Source organism: Nelumbo nucifera, chromosome 1 (genome assembly GCF_055504915.1).
Source record: "Nelumbo nucifera cultivar China Antique chromosome 1, China Antique-T2T, whole genome shotgun sequence".
Classification (NCBI taxonomy): Eukaryota; Viridiplantae; Streptophyta; class Magnoliopsida; order Proteales; family Nelumbonaceae; genus Nelumbo; species Nelumbo nucifera.
Genome location: NC_142649.1, coordinates 204,313,389 through 204,329,008, shown reverse-complemented (window position 1 = coordinate 204,329,008; position 15,620 = coordinate 204,313,389). Strand labels below are relative to the sequence as shown.

General features: G+C 38.7%; 2 non-coding genes across 2 annotated transcripts; both read left to right on the top strand.

The window, feature by feature from the left end:
* The first annotated feature begins 9,592 nt into the window (after positions 1-9,592).
* LOC148804389 (small nucleolar RNA U3) lies at positions 9,593-9,809 on the top strand. The gene has a single exon (XR_016081506.1). It is a non-coding gene; the product is annotated as a small nucleolar RNA U3 (small nucleolar RNA).
* A 2,459-nt stretch (positions 9,810-12,268) lies between these two features.
* TRNAM-CAU (transfer RNA methionine (anticodon CAU)) lies at positions 12,269-12,340 on the top strand. The gene has a single exon. It is a non-coding gene; the product is annotated as a tRNA-Met (tRNA).
* Positions 12,341-15,620: the final 3,280 nt, after the last annotated feature.

Sequence of the window (15,620 nt, the reverse complement as noted above, 5' to 3'; positions counted from 1 at the left end):
AGAACGACGAGGTTCCCATATAGGGACCTCAACTTCTTAGCAAGAGCCATAGTCGAGCTCCCATTTTGGTTCCACTGAGCTAAGTGAGGAAGAAGTTGTCAGTTTGGTGTCTTCTTTCCATATTCTGAATGGCTTCAACTATATTCTACTCGGTCCAGACCAATTTCCTTGGATTCATAGTCAGGCCGAGGTTCGTGTCTTCAAGGAGGCATTGATCGGTGGCTCGAATTTCTTCTGCACCCTTTCATTGTCGAGGTATTCTCTCACTATGAAATCTCTTTGGGACAACACCCGAACTCCATCCAGACCATTGTGGGAACAATCTCTCTCAGTTACCACCTTGATTCCCTCTAGACATGAACACCTTCTCAGGGATGTATCATATAAAAAGAGTTCCCAACGAGCCCTATTGCTTTTACTTAAGCTACCGCCATGGTTATAAACTTATGGGAGGCTTCCTAAGAATCCCAACAAAGGTGAGGCATTGGAAGAATAGGTACTTGTTCCTCACTCGGGACGTTGGCTGGCCCATGGACATTGTTTGGCGACGTGAGGCAAGAAAAGTTTCTAACACTGAGTTTGACAAAGAGTTATGTCTTCGTACGTCGATAGTTAATGATAGCTCAGTTCTTAGCTGAGCTTATGCTTGTTCGGGCTGGCCTGAGTCCTATAGGTAGGTTGACCTGATTGTCGCTTGTTGTTTGTTTTTTATATCAAAGGATATTATTTGACTCGACTAATTCATGTTTTCCTGTATGTTTCCTCAGAAATGGCAAGTATTGCTTCCCTTCTAGTAGCTACCAAGAGGCCATCGAAGAAGAAGAGGAGGGTGACGGATTCCTCAATTCAATCATCAAGGGGGACTCATCAGTCGAGGCTGAGTTGAGGCTTGTCATGCGTATGCCCAAGGTGGTCGACCTCGAGGGGGGCGACAATCCTACACTGGTAGAGCCCGCTTAGATCTTCACAGGTTTGACCACCTCATAGCCCCAAGTTGCCTAGGATGAATGTCCGACCATCCCCTCAAACTTTGAAATACCTAGATTCGTCCCCAACATTGACGTCACGATCAATGACCGCCTGATCGATCCTCTGGTAGCTTTGCAGATGGGAAGGGGAATCCTCCTTCATGAGGACCTCCAATACTATAATGGGCTCGATCCCGCTAACATCAGCACAAGGATGACTCGGTGCATCCTGCAAGTATGTAATCCTCATTTCTGATGTATGTTCTTATCTCCTTCCAAGCCTTACTACTATTATTTTTTCTTTGTAAGTGGGAAGGACATGCAGGCAAATATATAGGCCCTACAGGCCCAATTGGAGGGAGCTTGTCTAGCATGGCAGCTTACCGTAGCGCAAAAGAGGGACCATAAGCATTTTGCAACTTTAGTGCCGGCATGCAACACAAACTGGAGGAGGCCAAAGAGACCATCGCCACCTTGATTTATGAGGTGAAAACCCGAGAGCATCAGCTAGAAGAGTGGCAAACTAAGTATATTGAAGACATCTGTCTTGCCGAGGTTGCGATGGTCAAGCGATTCTGCCTGTTGCCAGAGTTTGAGCAAGAGAAGGTCGAGTACGTCATTCCTTATATGAAGAAGGGATTCAAGCTATGCTTCTACTTCTTCAAGTCCTTGCACCCCAACTTCAACTTTGACACTCTATCAATTAGATCGATACGAACGAGCTGGCCGTGCAGGTTGACCAAGAGCTTCTAACTCCATAGGAGGAGGCTGGCGAGGGCGACAATGAGGCAGAAGATGAGGGCACGAGGGAGGTCGGCAACGGTTAGGAGGGAGATGAGGAAGAGTAGCTACTGGGGTGATTCTTATTCATGTCTTCTGGGTGTCTTTATGCTTTGAGCTTGCACGCTCTGAATATGTCTTTTCTTTGTTGACCTTATCTTCTTTTTTGTTTCTTATTTTTTTGCGATGTACTTCTTCTCTCTTTTTTTAGCAATGGAATTGCCTTTTTCTTTTCACAAACACTATGTCCCCCTTTACACCTATTATTTCCCGTTTTAGGAAATAGATTAACTATAAACATAAGCCAAGTTGCATAATTTGCCGCCGAGTTGCATAATTCCTAGATAAGTTAAAATGCTACCTAGCTGCATAATTTCTCACCTAACTTAGCATAATTTGTGGATTTTGTGAATGTATTTCAAAACTTCAAAGTTCTCACAAGTAATACCTCCTTAGGTTGTCAGTGTCCCATGCACGTGGTACCTACCTCCCCTCCAAGGTTTCAAGCTCATATGTTCCTTCATTAATCACCCTTGAAACCCTGTAGGGGCCTTCCCAGTTCGGACACAACTTACTCAAGCTGGGTTCAGGCACCATAACTTTCCTAAGTACCACGTCGCCAACTCAAAATTGGTGTCTCTTAACTCGAGCGTAAAAGTACTGAGCTACTCACTGCTGGTATATTGTGGAACGCATATAAGCCAAGTCACAAACTTCCTCTACAAAGTCAAGGTTAGTCCACAACTCATCCTCGTTAGCCTCTTCATCGCATGCCTCAGATCACAAAGTGGCATTTCGATCTTGGTTGGGATGACGACTTCTGTTCCATACATTAAGTTGTTGAAGGGAGTTTCTCCTGATGCTGTTTTGATTGTTGTTTGGTAGGACCATAGAACACTAGGCAGCTCATCCACCCACAAACCCTTAGCTTTGGAGAGCTGAGCTTTGAGTCCATGGAGTATTGCCCTGTTCATTACCTCAGCCTGACCGTTCGCTTGGGGGTGAGCTACCATGGTAAAGTGCTACTAGATTCCCATCTCGACGCACCAATTCTAAAATTTAATATCTTTGGACTACTTCCCTTTGTCTGATGTCAACACCTTAAGAGTCCAAACCAACAAACGATGTTCTTCTAGAAGAAATTCTACATGTTCCAAATTGTTATTGAAACCAACGGCTCAACTTCCACCCACTTGGAAAAGTAGTCTACAACGACTACCAAGAACTTCATCTACCTAGTCGCATGTGGGAAGGGGCTAGGGATGTCTATCAATGGACTAGTAAGGTACCTCGGGTCGATTACGAGCTGATATGGTATATTAGCATAGCGTTAACACTTGTCACACTTCCGGACAAGCTCTATTGCCCTCGCCTTCATCGTAGGTCAGTAATAGCCTTGTCGTAGGGCTTTTTGGGCCAACACATTGCCCCCCAAGTGTCCTCCACAGAGACCTTCATGGATCTCGCGTAACACCTGGTTCGTTTTCATTGGACTTAAGCAGCGCAAGTAGGGGAGCGTAAATGACCTGTGGTATAACTGCTCACCGATAATCAGACCGCGGGATTTGTTGGATGTGCCAAAAATGGAAATACGAGAGGAGCTCTTTGACCTTGGCTAAGCCAACATGGTGGGCTTCCAATCCTCGTATTGCCCATTCACTTGGTTAACTACCTGTTGCGAGTCACTACAAATCGCGAGATGCTTCGCACTGACCTCTTTGTGACATATGTCACACTGGCTAGTTTTGAGAGTGTGTCAGCCTCGATGTTCTCAGACCTCAGGATTTGTTGGATGTGCTAAGAGCAGAAATATGAGAGAAGCTCTCTAACTTTGGCTAAGTAAGCCAACATGGTGAGCTCCCGAGTCTCGTATCGCTTGTTCACCTGGTTAACTACCAGTTGTGAGTCACTAAGTAAGCCAACTTCACGCCGACCTATTTTGCCACTAATAACCCGGCTATAAGTGCCTTGTACTCAACTTCATTTCTCGTTACTCGAAATCTGAATCGGAGGGTGTACTCTAACTTGACCTGGCTTGGTCTGTAGAGGATCAGTCTGGCCCTACTTCCCCTCTCTAACTGGATGTGCCATCCACATGGAGGACCCAAGGCTATTCGTCCTAGGTATGGACAATTGCCGCACTAGATGAAGCCTTTGAGGTGTTGGTGGGCTCATCCTTAGGGGTTGGTGTGTTGAACGTGCACTCGTCAACGAATTCAACTAGAACCTAGACATTTATTGCAAGATGTGACTCAAACTGAATGTCATATTCGTTGAGCTCGATTGCGCACTTCATCAGTATCCCTGACACCTCAGGCTTTTGCAAGACTTGACTCAAAGGTCTATTGGTGAGCATAACGATAGTGTATGCCTAGAAGTAAGGGCACAATTTACGAGCAGCCAACACGAATGGGAAGGCCAGTTTCTTAATGTTTGGGTACATGGTCTCGGCGGTGTGTAAGACCTTTCTTACGTAATAGACATGTCGCTATGCTCTGTCTACTTCTCGAATTTGTACCAAACTAACTACCTCATCGCCCGCGGAGAAGTAAAGTGTTAGTTTGCCTTTGGATTCGGCTTGGTTAGTAGGGATAGTGAACTTAAATACCTTTTTAGCTCATTAAATGTGAGTTGGCATTCTTCGGTCCATTCGAGGTCTTGATTTTTCTTTATAGCTTTAAACAACGGAAGGCACTGCCTAGTCTACTTAGGCATAAACCGATTTAGGGCGGTTATTCGACATGTTAGCCTTTGTACCTCTTTGATTGACCTAGGAAGGCGGATATGTAGGATGGCTTGGTTTTTTCCGAGTTGGCTTTAATACCTTGTTGGTTCACTATGTAATCGAGGAATTTTCCCGACGTGACACCGAAGATGCACTTGTTCAGGTTAAGTATCATGTTATATTTCCTTCGAATACAAAAAAAAACACTGTGTAGGTCGATAATTAAAGAGATCAAAAATTGTGTTTTTACTACCATATCATCAACATAAACCTCAACATTATTTCCAATTAATTTAAAAAATATTTTATTTACAAGATGCTAGTAGGTCTTCCCAATGTTTTTTAAGACAAAGGGCATCACTTTATAACAATAAAGCTTTGTTTCAATTACAAAAGTCATTTTCTACTAGTCGTATGGATCCATTTGGATTCGGTTGTAATTGGAATAGGCGTCCATGAAGCTCAACAGGTTGAACCATGTGGTCACGTCTACCAGGTGATCTATCGTAGGAAGTGGGAAGATGTCCTTAGGGCAATCTCTTTGATGTCAATGTAGTCAACACACATGTGCCACTTGTCGTTGGCCTTCATTACAAGGACTGAGTTTGCAATCCAGCTCAGATATTGGACTTCCCTCATGAAGTCTGTTGCAAGGAGCTTCCCGACCTCTCCATCAACTATCCTCCACCGCTCCTTGGCAAGGTTTATTTTCCTTAGTCGGCCTGGTCTAGCTAAATGGTCAACATTCAACCTATGAGTTATGACAGAGGGGCCTATGTTGGGCATATCCGCAATTGTCCAAGCAAAAACATCTAAATTTTCAATTAAAAAACTTACAAGTTTAGATCGTAATGGCTCTTTGAGTCCTGCTTTGATCTGCACCATTATCGTGGGGTCAGAATCTGAGACTGACACCAAAATGGTGCCCTCTATGGGGTGAGCTCCATCATTCTCCAGGGGAGGATCCAAGTCAACGTCAATGTCCTGTTTTCCCTTCCCTTTCAGTGTTGCCATGAATTGCATTATAGGGCAAGGAAGTTGCTACCACTAAGAAATCGTGGTTGAGATGCACTTTGTTTGGTGTCATGCCCACTGTCACTAGTACATTAATTTGGCCTAGAGGCCGCACTACTTCTCTGTTAAAGTTGCTATGGGGACGTCAGCCAGAAGTAGGTCCTTCCTTTCTAGCTCCATCCGTTCGAATGCCTCAAGGAAAATCATATCGAAGTCATTTATCATTAACTTGACCACAAGGGCATCATCATGCAGGTATTGGATCCCACAAGCGTCATCCTCGGTGAAGTAGATTACTTCTTCCACACGAGGGCGCTTCGATAGATTCTCGTCTTCATATACGAGCTCCTGAACTGAGTTCTTTCTTGTCGATGTTCTACAGCCTGCTAATACAGACCCGCCCGTGATCATTTTAATGACACCACGAAGGGGCTGCCCTACTAGAGGTGGGTCTTGCAGAGGCCGGTCTTTGCTTTGTTGTAGCATTTTTCTTGGCTACTCGGCAGGTCGTTCGCAATCTTTTTGCTTGATAAATTTTTTGAGGTAACCTCGGCGGATCAGCTCTTCGATCTCGTCCTTGAGGTTACGGTAGTTCTCAGTGTCATAGCCAATGTTGTGATGGAAGTGGCAATGCTTATTAGGATTGTGGTTTGTTAGGTTTCCCCTCATTTAAGGTGGCCATCTAACATACTCGATGACTTGATTTTCATGAGGATTTCCCCTCTCTTCGCGTTCAATGCAGTGTAGTTCTAGTTTTGAACGGGTGGAGTGCGAGAGCACTAACTTGAAGATTTGCTACTCCTATAACGAGATCTGCTTCATCTGTGCGGCAACCTGCTTCGTTGATTGTGGGGGGACCATTGTGCCATAGTGACTTATACTTCTACCTTTGATTGCTACTCCCCTGTTCATCTTCTGACCTCTTTCATTTTCTGCTCAGCTTTAACTGGGACCTAAGCACTTCCTCAACCTTTGTGAACTTGGCTACCTAGTTGAGGAATTTCTCCATAGTGGTTGAAGGGTTCAATTCGACCTCCTAGCACAAGTCAGGGTGCCAAACGTTGTTAACTGTTGCAGCGAGCTGAATGGATGGGTCGAGGTTTGGGATCTATAACCGCTCTAGGTTTAACTGCTTGATGTAATCCAAGAGTTCTGGGCAAATACCAAATCAGAACAGATGAATCGGATTACATCACCATCCAAACCAAGTCCGGATCTGCTCCTCATAGAGCACGCCTCACACCGATTTCACGGCATGTTCTGACTGCACATCGAAAACATTTCTCATATTTATATTTATTATTCATAGGGAGATTCCTGTATTAGGGTCGATTGTGGCCGTAAAATCGGTGTGAGCTCTGTGAAGAGCACATCTCAATTCATCCAAACCCAATTATGCTAATCAGACCATATCAGGGTCAGTAGAGGCATATAGTTAGGCTGTAATTGGGTCAGATTCGGATTGGATTGGTCCAGTCGGTTCGGGTTTAATCTGAATCCATTTTATTGTATTTGAATTTATTGAATATAAATTTTATATAATTATAGATAATGTTTTTTTGGTAATAATTATATATAATGTTTATATACATTAAAATAGGAAGAATCTATGACATAACACCACTACCAGAAGAAATTTGAATAATCACCCGGATTGGTTACAATTTTTTTCCCATTATTATAATCCAAACCACATTAATCATCTTCGGGGTTTTTATAGTTCAGTCCACCCCTAGGTGGAGTTAAGATTTTTAGGGGTTGAGTGAATTCTGCCCATGGATTGATGTTAAATTCACGGGCAATATGCAGTTTATAGGGGAGTTATTAATAAATTAGGAGGGGGCTGCAATTTCAGATTTTTTAGATGGATTGCAGTCCACTTATCCCTGGGTTTTTGGGATTTTGGGAGTCCATTGTCTGCCCTAAGGGGTAGCCTATCCCCAGAAGTCGGCTTCAATTCTCACAAGATCATGTTCACAGTTCGTACAGTCTCTTTGTGGCCTTGCATTATATCTCTATGAATATATATATATATATATATATATATATATATATATATATATATATATTCCCAATATTTGATGTAAAAGAGCACAGCCAATCTCCTATTCCCATTCCCTTAACCCCTCCAAAATAGGGATGGCAATTTCTACCCTAGTTGGTGGGTACCCGCCCCTACACTCTATAATGGGATGGGGTTTTTTGCTTGAAAAACGGGTTTTGGGGTGGTATGGGTTTTGGGATTCTAAAACTCATACGGATACAAGTATGGTGCAGTATTAGGCTAAACCTGACACTCGCCAACCCACATATTATTGGAAAGCATATAAACTTTATGTATTAGGTCTTGAAATAAAAAAGAACTCATGGTAGGCAATGATTTTAAAAGAAAGAAAGAAAGAAAGAAAACCATCAGCCAGATAGTCATTACATGAAAAGCCTACGTACAATAGGCCCCATTTGGTTCATAGGAATAGGGGTCTGGAATTGGAATCGGAATGGGTTATTTCGGTTTCAGCTGTTTGGTTGGGCAGAATCGAAATGCCATTCTTATTCTTGTTAGAATAGCATTCTCCCATTTGAGGGAATGACCATTCCCTGCCCCTCCTTTGGGAATGAAGTATCATTCTTGCTAATTCCAATTCTTGTCTGAACCAAACAGACTACGGGAATAGACCATTCCAATTTCAATTCCAAAGGATTTCAGGGCCTGTTTGGTTCACGATGGGAATCGGAATTAGAATCGCTTGGAATCAGAATCAGAATCAGAATCAGAATGGCCTATTTCACTTGGTTGTTTGGTTCAGACCGAAATCGGAATCGGAATCAGGATGGCCTATTTCGCTTGATTGTTTGGTTCAAACTGATTCAGATTCTGATGTATGTTGTTTGGTTCATTAAGAGGATGGAATCGGAATCAGCGATGATTTTCAATTTTGCCCCTAATAAAAATAAAAAAGCAGAAAATGCATAAAATACCAAAAATGCAGAAATTTTGAAAAAATTTACAATAATTTTGTAGAAATTTCAGAAAAATGCATGAAAATACTCTAATTTTACAGAAATTGCAAAAAAAAATGTAGAAATTTTGTAAAAAAAAATGCAGAAACACCATTTGTAGAAAAAAATGCATAAAGAAATTCTATTAAGAGATGTCTATTAAGTGAGGTCCATCTTGTCTCGTGGTAAGTACCATGTGGTCAGTATTAACTCCAAATGGGGAGAGGAACCATTGGCTATACAGGGTCTAATACCACCAATTCTTTGCAATTATAAATACTTACCACGTGGAGTTAATACTTACCACGTACAGCCATGTGGGGGGAATGTCGTGTTTCATTGTGGGTGTGAAACACGACATAGGAATGACACCCCCAGAATGGGAATGGCATTCCTTGGGGTGGGGTCAGGAATGGGCACTCCCCCATACGGGGGAATCCCATTAAGCCTAGAATAGGAATAAGATTCCCATTTCGTTTAACCAAACATCTAGAATGGGAATGAACCATTTCGATTCCAATTCCAGATTCTTATTATATCGAGCAAAATCGACTCTCAATTCTGATTTCAATTCCAACTACGAACCAAACGGATCTTAATTTCTCAACTATCAGAAGATTTTTTGGTATTACAGTAAGTCAGCTTATCACACAGTAAGTGTGAACGTGGTCTGCAGTTCGGCGAGCACCGATGCATTCCAAATCATTTGGCTTCAATTTTCTCAAGTTCACACTCATTACTCAAGTATGAAGTTGGCCCATAAGGCTATAAGCCTATAACTACCCCAGACAAATATCTGAGACCAGGTGTGGTTTTTAATCTTTTATAATCGATCCATCGCCACCCAAAAACCTAAAAAAGGAAGCAGCCTATCGATTGGTCAGTTTCTCGTGGTTGGTTTTGGTTAGTTGGCCCCACTTTTTATCGATCTGCTTTTTTTAATTTATGAATCTGGTTTGTCCGATTCAAAATGATGTCTCAATACAAGTGGAACCCTCCAATCCAATTTCATTATTGACAATTTTGTAAGAATGAACTTTGTCCCACATCGGTCCTATAGCAAAGCCAAAAGAAGTTCTTCAAAGCATCCGAGCTACCAAAGGGCACGACCTTACTTGAACAGGATCTGTTCTATAGGCTCGTACCTCTGCATCCTTGAGTTCTAAGGAGACAGGAATCAAAGTCTGGTGGATGAGTTCGGACTGTGCGATCAGAGCGTGATTAATTGCCTTCGGGTCTCAAGATTTGAGATTCTACGGGCCGTAGAGGATCGTTCTCAGCCATCTAATGGCTGGGATGGTCGCACGGTTTTCTGACAGACTCTCAACCCTTTTTACTAGAAAACCCCTCTAGAAAAAATATTGTTATTTGTTTTGTGAGATAAGAATAGTAATATGATAACTTAATAGGAGAAAATGTTCAAGAGTATCGACTCATGGTTGTTTTATTCCAAAAGTATTCCTAACACTTTTGGTTGTTTTTTTTTATATAAAAAAACAAAATTGACCAAATAGAAAAAATAGTGTTCGTCTGTGCTCTTACTAGAGGCAAAATTGACATTTTTTTTTTCAGTTTCTTTTGATAAATTTATTTGAATGGATGTTAGTGTTAAAACTGTCATTTTCCAAGGTCGATTAAGATTACAAACTATATGGGATGTTTTAGTAAAACACAAACTATATGGTCAGTTTTGGTAAATTAATAAAACTATAAGGGGTGTTTTAGTAAGTGACCCTTTTAAATAATGATTACTTTTTCTTTCTAAAATTATTTAATTAATAGTGAAAGAAGCTATTTTATATATAACAAAAGTATGAAAAAAATACTTTTTTGGGAAATTGAATTATTTAAAACAAATAAAAAATTGATTTTTTTTAATTAAAATAATTTTAAACAATGGTTGTTTTTTCATTCTAAATTATTTAATAGCGAACAAAAAGTTTTATATATAACAGAAGTATGAAAAATAATGTTTTTTGGGAAATTGAATTATGTAAAATCAAAGCCAAAATATTTTCCCTTAGAAATTGTGTTTGAATAAGGCCCTATTCACTTTTTGGTAAGTTACTTATCAAGGTAAATGTTTCCCAGCAAACACTTAATCCAAGGGCATTTTTGTGCATTTACCCATGCATATTCTTTTCCAGGTAAATTATATAATGACCACTTTTGTCCCATTCAAGTGTAGGCAACTTCCCCAAGATGGGAAAGTTAATTGGGTTTCTAGCAAATAAGGGCAACTTTTTCCCTAAATATCCATAAAAATAATATTATTATAAAATAACCAAAATAGGATAGTTTTTTTTTGAAAAATATCAAGAAAGAGCAATGACATTGTTCCTCGTCTTCCTCCTCTGCCTCTGTACTCATACGAATACACTAAATTCAAAGACGACGGTGAGGCTTGGAGGAAGACGACAGCAGATAAGAAAAGGAAGAGGAAGATGAGGGTTTTGCACACGACATGGGGGGAGAAGATGAGGAACAGCGTTCCTTCATTTTACGCACTGATATGGGCGGATAAGAGAAGGAAGAGGAATAGTGTCCACTGACATGGGCAAATCCATTGTTCCTTTCATTCCTCTTCCTTCTCTTATCTGACCATGTCAATGCGCAAAACAGAAGAAGATGAGTATCCGCCCATGTCAGTATGCAAAACCCTCGTCTTCCTCTTCCTTCTCTTATCCGCCCTTGTCTTCATCCAAGCCTCGCCTCTTTGAATCCAGTGTACTCACATGATTACATATGCAAAGGAGGAAGACGAGGAACAGTGCCACTGCCCTTTCTTGATATTTTTCCAAAAAAACCTATCATATTTTGATTATTTTATAAAGCTTTTATTTATTTTTTTATATTTAGGGCAAAAAGTTGTCCTTATCAACTAGAAAACTAAGCTAATTTACCCAAGAAAATAAATTTTTCCTAATTCTCACATAAATCAACAAAAAAGAATATAGGTTTGTTGGTCAGTAGAATTTTCTCCCCTCTCAAAATCCCAAAAACGAACACACCGTAAAGTCCTTTATCCTGACTATGCAATCGTATTCATCGGTTAGGCCAATCCAACTCTATATATTTTATCCATTCACATCATTAATAACAAATAATTCTCACTTAGTAAACCTTTCATTTAATATGATTATTATGATATATGAGTCATATTCTATTTTTTTAATGTCTATAATTTTTACATATTTTTAATTATTCTCTATACTTTCATTATTTAATTTATGACATCTATTTCACCTGCTGGTTGAATCGCAGACTCGCCTGAATGGAAAAACAATTCCACTCTGAGGTCATTAAAGCTATAGCTAGAGATCAATTCAGAATGGGAAGCACCCATATCTAAGTCCGATCTTATTATTAATAACATAAATCAGAATCTTGTCGGATCTAAAGTGATCTTATTATCAATAACATCAATCTGAATGTTGTATTTTTACTAAATAGTCATTGTTTTAATTTTCATAAAATTTATTGCCAACATATTTCATTCATGATATACAAATATCAAAGACATTTGTAATTCGCTTTATTGAATATTATATAATATTTTTATTATTTTTATTATATTTGTTAATATTATTTGATATTTTATTGCAATTTGAATTTGAATGTGATGGATGTTTCAAGATGACTCAAGACCTGCTACCCACAAGTTGTACCCACAGAAGGAGTTCCCAATGCGTAATTGTCATATCTTGTGGGTAGAGATATGGGGGTGAACAACAGTGTTCCAAAAACTTTTAAATAATGATTAAGGCCATATGTATAACAAATCAGAGTGGCGCAGCGGAAGCGTGGTGGGCCCATAACCCACAGGTCCCAGGATCGAAACCTGGCTCTGATATTTAGAGAGTCTTCCGCTCCGGGTACAATTTGTTTTAAATTCTGTGGCTGGACTCGGAGGATCACTTTGATTGCTGCATCAAAGACAAAGCCTTCACATTCTCCGTTTATTTAGAGAGTCTTCCGCTCCGGGTACAATTTGTTTTAAATTCTGTGGCTGGACTCGGAGGATCACTTTGATTGCTGCATCAAAGACAAAGCCTTCACATTCTCCGTTTCAAACCAGAGTTTCATTCTCGCTTGAGATTATTGCCTTGTCAATCTCAAACAAACAACAAAACTAAAATATCCTAACATAACCCGTTGTGTCTCAGAGCTGCTTATTTTTCATTCAGTTTTGTTCTGGATTTTTTTTTTCTTTTCTGAGGGGGCGGGGGCGGGGGATTATTTTTCCCCCGAGAGAACAATTTAAATAAAGTAAGTAATTAAATTCTGGTATTTAAGTTTTTTTTTTTTATTATTATGATTTGATGAATTTTTCCAAGACTAAAACACTCATAAATTGCAGACCTACCTAAAATATCTATACCCAACTCTGTAGGTTTCATGATTCATGAAACTAAAGCACCCAAATAAACTGAATGAATCAATCAGAGGCCTTGAACCTGGCTTCGCTGTAAATCATAGAAACTTCCAGTTTTGCATATTTTTATTAAATGCACTTTGTCCCACATCGGTTGCTAATAAGTACCTAGCAGAGTTCTATAGGTTCATACCTCTTTATACTTGATCTCCATGGAGACAGGAATCAAAATCCATTTACACCAATATTCTTATCTTAAATCTAATATAAATTTATTATAGATGAATCAGGTCTAATCCAATCTAATAAATATTTTAAATTGGATTGGTCCAATCTAATATATCTTGTTGGTCTGTCTAATCTGTCCAAATTGATTTTTTGGACTGGATGGGATCCAGTCCAAAATCGGTCCATTGACACCCTTATATGGCGGTAGAGGATGGTTGCAGAATGGTTCAAATTATCGATACGATACGCCCCATATTGGGCATATTGTATTGTATCTTTTGAAAACGATACGGTTCTAGGTGTTTTAGACCCCCATTTTTTTTAATAATAAAAAACAGGTTATAAGCTTTCTAAAAAACTAAACTTTGAAAAAAAAACTAAAAAAAAAAAATAGATTTTCGGTTGTTTCTAATTGCTGATATGATACGGCCAAAACTCGTATCGTATCGATACTTTGAACCTCACGGTTATCTAACAGTTAAGGAGAAGGCCATACGACCGGAGGTGGCCCAGACCCATCTCTTTAAGCCCCCAACTCTCGTGGTTAGGGGTGGACACAAATCCACATTTTCACAGGCCAAATACGAGATTCAAGCCTAATCATAACAATTAGTTTTTTTAATACTAATTTTTTATATAAAATAAATAAATAAATAATATTATATATATATAATTACGTTCATAATCAAACTCGAGTCAGCCTCAGTTTTTAAATAGCCCAATCTCCTTAAAAATTTATTCACTAAGGCTGTATTTGGTTTGAAGGAAAAAGTAGGGAAAGGAAAGAAAAGGTAGAGAAACCTATACAAGGTTTGTAAAGGTTTCTTTACATTTTTCTTCCTTTCCTTACTTTTTCCTTTAAACCAAACATAGCCTAAAGTAATAAGCTTTTTGGTTCAACCACTTCAGCTCAGTGTTTGACTGTTTTCAACCTGCCATTGCCCCGGTTTCTTGAATCATTCGAACCATCATTCGGTCAAGATTTTGAGTCCAGTTTGAGTAAAATCCAAAAAAATGCCAAAACCATTGACTTTGTCAAAAACCGTCCAACTTGGATGATTGGATCGTTGACCCGATCGACCCGGTGACTAGATCACATATTGCATACCAACTACGCATGCAAATTTTGAGATGCCATAACTTTGCACTCCAATGTCCGATTGAGGTGATTTTTTTTTTGGATAACTTTTCGAGATCTGTGCCTCTTGCACCAGTATTTTCACAATAAAAAAACCTTTTGACCTCAAATTGCAAGTTTTAGTATTTTTATAAATAAAAATTAAAAACTGAATTAAAAAACATAAATTAAATATAAAATAATACATATATAATATCTAAAACATAATTATACATTATATATATATATATATATATATAAATGCTGGCATGGCATGATCTGAACCATTCAACCTAGCCAATCGAACCAGTGACCCATGACTTGGAGGCAAAAAACGATTCAATCTCTGGGTCGATTTTTAAAGCACTGCTTCAGCTGTTATCAAATGGCCCTTTGATAAAAATTCAGCTATTTTCAAATATATCGATCTTTACATAGTATCAGTTTGGATGGAATACACATATAAATATATACAATACAAATACATAAAAAAATAATACAAAATACAAGGTTTTGTACTCTATATATATATATATATTTGTATTTCTCTCAAACTGAGCCTTACAAATACCCGATCAAGATTGATTGCTTAGTACATCAAGTGCAGGAAAAAAATAGTGTAGTAGAGCTCAACCTCTTTCTGAACTCTTGGACCTGCTGGCAAAAAAAAATATCTACAACTGATGAGCTTTTTTATGATTAGGTGTGCAACCCATCTTACATTATCTGGATTTTTTTTTGAGTAATACAGAGGGTTGCCTAGCTATTGTACAAGTTGTATTTGATAAGAGTGCAAAAAGCATATGTATCGATGTAAGTTTTACGCATAAGGAAAGCATAATAACTCTCACAGTTTCCAATATTCCCATTTGACACGTTTGAAAGTATTATTTTCCAGGGGACTCAATACTCAATAGACCCTTGTTTTTATAAACCATTCTAGGGCTGAAAATGGTATTCATTTTCTGAATTCATTAGCTAATTGAGGCGATTCAAATTCAGTTCATTTTTATAATTAGATCCAACATAGATCTATTATCTATCACAATCAGATTCAATAATATTTAATTTCATTTTTATGCTTTTATCTACATAAAGAAAATTTGGTTTAAATTTTCAAGTCTCATAAAAATTATTTTTAAGCTACTTTATTCAAGATATACAATATCAAGTCTCTCAATTCCTAAATTATTTCATTAATGTCAGATCATTTTTAATTTAACTTGGTTTATCAATGCTAATCAAAATCCAAATCCAATCCAAGTATGATCTAAACCAATGGGTAATATTCAATTTGGTTCCAAATTTTATCCAATCAAATTTGGTTCTAAATATAATCAGTTCAATTGCAAAGGGAAATTAATCACAAAATTAAGGGCAGTTTAGAATTAAAATTATTAACTGTTAGAAATT